We start from the raw sequence: 7,803 nt of genomic DNA, 5'->3' as shown, positions 1-7,803 counted from the left end.
ATATATATATATATATACACACACACATATATATATGTGTATATATATATATATATATATATACATATAAATATATATATATAAGAAAATCATTGAATGGAAATATATATTGTTGGGACCAGCAGATGGTGTAATGGTTACTGGACTCCCATGTAGTCAGCCATGGTTGGAGTGCTAGACCCAATGGCTTAAACTCACACTGAGCGCATGTGCATGCATACCTAAGATCCCAAGAGGAGAATGGAGAAGAAGGGATTGCGGCATGACTATCCGCCCTTGGGGATGATTTCTCGCTTTCTGTCTCTCTGTCTCTGTGTCTTTCTGGCAAGCGTACGCACCGTGGCCTATAGCAAAAACCTCTCCAACAAAACAAAACAAAACAAAAAAGCAACAAAAAATAAAAACAGAAACGTATATTGTCAGATTAAAAATTATCCACCCTTTCAAAATTTTTAAATTTTGAATTTAAAGGGAGTGCTATTTAAACCCAAGCAGTGTCTGAATTTGGCCACTGCAGAATAAAATATCGGTTTCTGTCATTATCTCTTATGTTAGTCAAGGTCCAAGGACTCGAAAATAAATTGATTATGTACATTCCAATCCTGGATAAGAAATAATTTTTTCAAATATAAATATTATCCTGCAAAATTCTCTTAATACTGCTATAACTCTAGAAAATTGAGTATGAGCTGGTAAAGACCAGGGGCTAATTAAAACTATAACTTTTCTCAGCTGCCTTAGGTAGAATTATTTGGTATCGTGTCTAATTTCTTCAACTTGTCTTTTACTGTGATGGAAAATTAGCTTGTAGAGAATTAGTAAGAAATTTACCATCAATTCTTTTCATAAATCTTCATCTAGCCAGCAGGTAGATTTGTCATGTCTGAGAGAGTGTTTTTAATGATGAAAAACATGAGGATCACAAAGTGTTAGTACACAAAGACCCCTGCTTACAGTTTTTATGTTCCTGTGAGACTGAGTGCAGTTCTGTTGTGAATAGTAATTTATGAACAAGAACCCACAATTTTTTGACCAGAAAACTAGAAAACCACCCATAATCATTTCCATGTGCCCATCTCATTTTTCTAAGTATCTATAATCAGTTTAGCAAACAATTTTGTCCCTTTGAAAATAGAGCAAATTGTTGATAATTTCCTTCCTATCCAATGTATGCTTGGTGTATAGGTGTGTAACTCCGATTATTCAACCACTATTACATTAGGTTGTTGTTCTTTCAGACGTTAGATGAAAATGGATTAAACCTTGCTGCCCACTCAGAGATTTGGTCTGAGTGGAAATAGGCTTTGTGGAGCTACAGAATTTCTACTTCATTTGCTCAGCCAATAATTGGTCAGAGCATGACTCTGGTTAGAAATAAGCAACAAGCTTCCTGTATTCATGAACAGAAAACAAGGTAGCGTATGTAGCTCCGAGAAACACACGTTTACTTTTGAAGAAAAGAAGCACCCGGCGATCAGTGAACAGCATATGTCTGAAATCCATTATCTGACACGTTCTTTCCAGCCTTCCCAGGAATGCTGGGCTGACTACTAAGATTTGCTTTTACTTCCTGCCTTTTGGATAAAATGAGTTTGCCAACCAGCTGTGAGTACCTAACGCTGGGGAAGGTGGCTAGATTCCGGAGCCCTTACGTTCATGGATCGCCTTATGCAATCAACAAGCCAATTGATATTAAGCCACAGAGGAGACGGTAACTGCTTTCCTTTCCTCTAGTTGTCTGTCAGTGGAAATGTGTGTTCTTACCCTTTGGTAACTGTTCTGGGGTCTGCTGCGCTGGGAGGGCCAGGGTGAGAGGTTAGTTTTTAAATTCAGCATACGGGGATAGTTGGAGGAAAAAAATTAACCAAAGAGGAAAGCTGGAAAATATTCTTAGCTCAGCTACTTAGCAAAAGCTAATCCGGTTTCAAGGTCTGTAGATTTTAAGAATTTGAGAGATTGTTAGTGCTTGTATTACCATCAGAATCATCCATGATGAGCATTTGTAAGAGGATTTAGTCAAATAATGGATATATTTATTAACAGTACCAGATGCCCAATAGTTCATAATCTATATATAATATTCCTTAATGACAATGTGCAACAAATGTGTTATCTGCAGAAAGCACTCATTTCCATGTGGTCACTAGGGAGGCCAGAAGAGGGTTATATATTTTTCCTGTATAGAAATTGCCATGTCTGGATCAGTGTTCTAGAATTCTGCTAACTCACAGTCCCCACCCCCCCTCCACTCATCCGGGACAACACACACACACACACACACACACACACACACACACACACAGGCAAACTCATGTTACATAATTAGGAATCTCAAAGTTGTGAAAGAGGGTGTACCCTGCAGTCTTTTTATGCAGTGTCAGAATAGCGATGATGTATTTGACTCATGTGTCCAAAACTCGTCCCTCAATTTTGGTTTCATGCGAAGCCATTTTGTTCGGCAATTAACAATAAACTTTAGAAGCTTTTTATGAAGATATTCCATTCTCTCTGTAAACATACCACTTCTCCCTAATTTTATGAATTCCCAGAATAAAAATCCAAAATGTTAAAAGCAATCTGTTTTACTTGAAGACTATCATCATCATCTCATTCTTCTACTTTCCTCTTCCTGATTACACACATACAAACTACATACAAAGCATACATTTTGCCTGATTTGACCTTATTGTAAACACGAGGGAACACTTAGACATCTGAGTGATTTTAAAAAAAAAAAGAAGTTTCCAAATCATCAGAAGTGCCGTGGACTTTTTCAACTGCAAAGATGGTTTTTTGATTTGATGGGAATGAGCTTTTTCATTTTTTGTGAGGGGCACTATTTTATTTTTATTCTCCGAGTGTCAAGGCTTTCTGTACAACTCTAGGACCATTTGAATTTATAGCAGACTAGCAGCAACGAACAAGTATTGTAGGGTCTCTTTAGGAAAATGTGTCCCGAGGCACCCAACATGTCTCATTGCTGTGGGTGAGCTCACTGCTTTATATAGTTAGCTCAGTGATAGTACTACAGACTCATCTGCGTTCCCAAGTCCACATGTAAATGCTGTGTCTCTGTTCATGTTCCCTAAGTTTTCTGCTTAAAAGTCATCAGAGTTCTTTGTCAGTTAGTTGAATTGTATATTTGTAAAAAATGATGTGTATATGCATATATTCTATCCAGGAAATTTCAGACCCATCCCCAGTCACTTTAAAATTGGACATCACAACCTTTTTTACAAGCAAATATTTTGCAAGGCATTTTACAATAAATAGGATTTTATGTCGTAGACCATAAGATTTAAGAAAAATATCAGATTCAACTGATATTTTAGGATAATGCATTGTTTACATCCAGTAAGAAAATTCACTTAATGTTGTTTTTTGTGTGTAAAAGATGTATAACTTAACTCATTATAGAGAGAGTTTTATTCCATGGAAGTATAAATATGACAGCAAACAGGTAATGAAAACAGTGGTTGGAGGTAGTGGATAACGTGAATGAAAGAACTTCCAAATCATAGAAAATGTCTATTTATTCTAGACTTCATTTTATTAAGTTGTAAATTTTAAAACTTCAACTTGGGGCCAGCAAGTGGCATGGTGGTTAAGAGGTTGGACTCTCACATGGCTGACTGTGGTTTGAGTCCCGGACTTGGCAGCTTGTTTTCTCACTTTCTCTCTCTCTCCGCCTCTCTCTATCTGTCTCTCTCTCTCTGGTGAACCCATGTGCCCTATAGCAAATTTAAAAAAGAAATAATAGTGGATAAAGTTGAACAATTATTTTAAAAAGAACTTCAACAGCTTCAAACTCTAATCTGTCGAGAAACCAGTATATGTTGAATGGTGGTAGATCATTACCCTAGATAACTGAAATCCTCAAAAATCAAACAGTTTTCAGGATGCTTGCTGGCACTCTAATTTATTTATACCAGCACGTTTATTTTTAAATAGTGGTAACTGTGCTCTTTGACATAAAAATCAATTGCTTACTAGTTATTAAAATACGAAAAAAGAAAAAAGGGAGGATGAAAGAAGAGAGAAAGAGAGAAGAGAGAAAGGAAAAAAAAATCAAAAGAAGAGAAACTATATGTTGATGTTGCAATCTACCAATGAAGCATAAGATGTGATAAAAAGAAATGTGTTAAAGTAGAAATCTGACTTTTTACTAAAATCCATTGGGAAAATAAAATAGAAAATCTAATACCTAAATGAAAAATATAACTAAATTTAAATCCAAATATATTTTTATAAAATAATGACTTAATTGAAACACTAGCGAGTTTGTCTTATAACACTGAGAAATAACTTTCAAAATGAAAATCAACAACCTAAATAGAAAGCATGACCACATGGCCATTAAATAGTTCTCAATTTTTATTTCAAGAGCAGCAATGAAGATATTAACAAAGCAGTTAACACTACTAAATCTTAATTAAGCTTAACGTTGAAAAGAATGACAGCCCTACCATCTGTGATTATGATGATTGTCTATACTTGTAATTTAAAAAAAAAATTCTTTTGAGCTATGTAACCTCCACAAATCCTATCTGTCCTATTTATACTCTTTCAGCAAATATAATTTTTATTTAAATTTTATAAAACTTCAAAATATCAGTGTTAACAGAGAGAGAAAAAAAATCAGATTTAATTGGCTCTTCTATCCCTTCCTCATGCAATTAGGCTGAAAGGATTTTGAGTGTTTGGATGTGTCTCATTCATTGTTATGTCTCAGTGCCCAACATAGAGCCCAGCACAGATTAAATAATAAATGTTCACTTAATAAATACACTATTAGAAAGTGTGTGTCACCTATTTTGGTATAAGCATATATGTCACATCCTGGATGCCCTCTTACAGAGTCTTTAGCATGAGATTTGCCTCTGCTATTCTTCTAGGTCTGTTGAAGTCCCCTTTTTTATTTCCCTGTAGAAATGGTATAGAGCGCTGACTTTAGACCACCAGCTAAGACCATACTGTACTGTACTCAGCAAGGCAGCACCTGAAATTCCCTCCTGTGTTCATAAATGCAGATACAGCTACAAGTCGTAGAGAGGAGGATAAAACATTATTATGGGAGGGGTCACAAAGGGGGGGTCCCTAGAGAAGAATAAGATCAGCAAATCAGTTAGAAAGGTTGTGAAATGTAAGCCCTAATTCTGTTTGTGCTGCTCTAACTAAAACTATTGCATTGCATTTTAAGCTATTACAATTTAAACAAAATAAAAACTAAAAAAATTAAAACTAGGAACAGTGAAAGAAGTTAGACAGCATCCCATCTCTAGCATCCTATGGTGACAGAAGGCAACTGTGTTCCAGGGCACTGCTTTTCACAACCAAGCCTAGTGTTGGGTCTCTCCCCAGCACCTCCCTTTTGCAGTTCGACACTGGTGGCTCCAGCGAATAAGGAACCTGCTCTCGTCTCTTGCTCTGGTCTTGCTCTTAGTGATGCCACTTTTCTCATATACTATCTGGCTTTTGTTTTCCTCAGTCCTGTAGAGGGGCTTGTTCTCCCTGTCATCCCTGGGATGGGGAAAAAGGCAGAGCACCATGAGCCAGAAAACAGAAGTGAAGACAGGGAGTTTGAGTACATGTTAGCTGACCTGCTTTCTCTTTGGGGAAAAAATAACAAAGTTGTGCACTTAAACTTCTGCCAATCATCAAGCTGTTTGTTTCCTCAAGTGGTATATTAGTTTATTAGGGCTGCCATTACAAAACACTATAGACAGGGTAGACTACACAACAGTTTAGTTTTTCACAGTTCTAGAGACTGGGAGTCCAAGATCAAGGCTTCAGCAGCTTTGGTTTTCCCAAGGCCTTTTTGTTAGCTTGAGGATGGCCACCCTCTCACTGTGAACCACAGGCTCTTCCCTCTGTGTCCTCCTTGTATGTATGAGGACACCAGCTGGATTAGATTAGGGTCTACCATAACAGCTTTGATTTAACTTAATTACCTCTTTGAAGGCCCTGTCTCCAAATACAGTCACATTCTGAAATACCAGGGGTTAGTACTTCAACATGTAGGTTTTAGGGGAGACACAATTCAGCCAGTAACAATATATGTTCATAGAAATGATTTTCTATTAATCACTATAGAGGGAGATAAACATTGGACTGTGATTCCTGAATAATTGATGGCCATATGTTTATATAAATGGATTTAATCAGTGAGTGTGAGCCTGCAGGAAGGAGGCATTGTAGAGTACTGAAGCGTTCTTACTTTCTGTACCAAGAGAAAACCATGAACAATTAATCTTCATCAAATATAACCCCTTTAATTTGGACTCCTACTCATTCAAACAGGGCCTACACTAACATTTGCTTGTGTAATGTTCGGGGGAAAACAGTTAAAGGCATTAAATTAATTATCAAGGTAGCTCCGAACCAGGGTGATTTTACCCTTTACTGCCCACACAAGGGATGTTTGACATTTGAATATTTGAATGGATATTTGTCTAGGGATGTTTTCAGTCGTCATGATTAGAGGTGGTGGCTAACAGTATCAAGTTGGTAAAAGGACAGAAATGTTACTAAATATCCTATAATACACAGAACAGCCTGCTAGAACAAAGAATTATTTGACCCCAAAATGTCATTTTTGCTGAGGGTAAGAAAACCTGTTGTGAACAGAGGGATTGGAGAACACTTTGAATTCAGAACACTTGGAAGACTTTTACTTCCATCTAGGCAATTGGTATTCATGTATTTGTGAAAATTCTTTCTTGTTTCTTTCTCTTGGTCACTGCTAGATAATGCTTTCTTAGTCTGGCTAAAAATAGACAACTGCCACACTTTAAAAATAATCTACAGTATTCAGTAATCCAGACTCTCCTATCTTCTGATTTGTTTTCATTAGTGACTTTATTGCATTTACAGGGCGTATTATTCTTTCAGTAGAGGTACTACTAAGATTTCATTAAAGAAAACTGAATAAATGATCTAATACATTCTTGTATCTCCAGGCTAGGTGCTAAACATTGATCTGCTTTTCAAGGAGGTGAAAAATACTAGGCAAAATTACACAGAAGAGAAAAATATTGTGACTATCCCATTGGCCAAGTATGTGAAATTTTGCTGAACTCTTGCCCCCTGTCCCCATGCCTATGGACACTGGCCCACTGATCACATGTGTGAGTCACATATGTGTTTTCAACATAATCAGTGCATTCTAACAACTAAGAGCAAATTTCATAAGGCAGGAATTCTGAGGAAAAAGAGAATGCTTTTTTTGAGAGAGACCCTTCTTTTCAGTTTAAGTAAGACTTAAAGTTATTCTCTCAATTTCTTCTAATCCTCTCTACATCTGTCTAAAACTTACTGGCAGTCACAGCTCTAACTAGAGCATGTATTTTCAGATCCCATTCTCTCCGGGATATCAGTGCTGTATCCAGCAACCTGTTGTCCACATGTTCTCCAGAGAATTGAACTCAATAGATTTTTAAACTGAATTACCCAAGCAGTGTCCCCATCTCCTAGATTCTCAGTGATCCATGCCACGGACCCTGAATCCTCTTAAATGTTCCCCCTCCCTCAGTCTTACCACCTGCCCATTCTCTGGTTGCAAGAGCATTCATTCTTCCTTCTTCACTTTGCTCTTTGTGGCCATCTCCACTCCTACATCTTCAGGTAAGTTCTCATCCTTTTTTTGCCTGAAACAATGCTAGCTCCATAGCTGATCTCCTTATTCTACTGTCATCCTCTTCCTGACTGTCATGCACAGATCCATTTTCTAAAATGTCATTGTGATGCTTCTATGCCAATACCACAAGATTTTCAAAAATGTCAAAATTCCAACCATTGTCTACT

General features: G+C 37.0%; 1 protein-coding gene across 1 annotated transcript in view; it reads left to right on the top strand.

Moving 5' to 3' along the window:
- Positions 1 to 7,803, top strand: part of LOC102488531 (cAMP-specific 3',5'-cyclic phosphodiesterase 4D) — a 657,187-nt gene that overhangs the window by 194,069 nt on the left and 455,315 nt on the right. The window lies entirely within an intron of this gene.

The sequence above is a fragment of the Tupaia chinensis genome, unplaced genomic scaffold (assembly GCF_000334495.1).
Source record: "Tupaia chinensis unplaced genomic scaffold, TupChi_1.0 Scaffold144180_1, whole genome shotgun sequence".
NCBI classification, from domain to species: domain Eukaryota; kingdom Metazoa; phylum Chordata; class Mammalia; order Scandentia; family Tupaiidae; genus Tupaia; species Tupaia belangeri.
The sequence above is the reverse complement of the archived record's forward strand: the minus strand, read 5'-3'. Positions and strand labels throughout refer to the sequence as shown.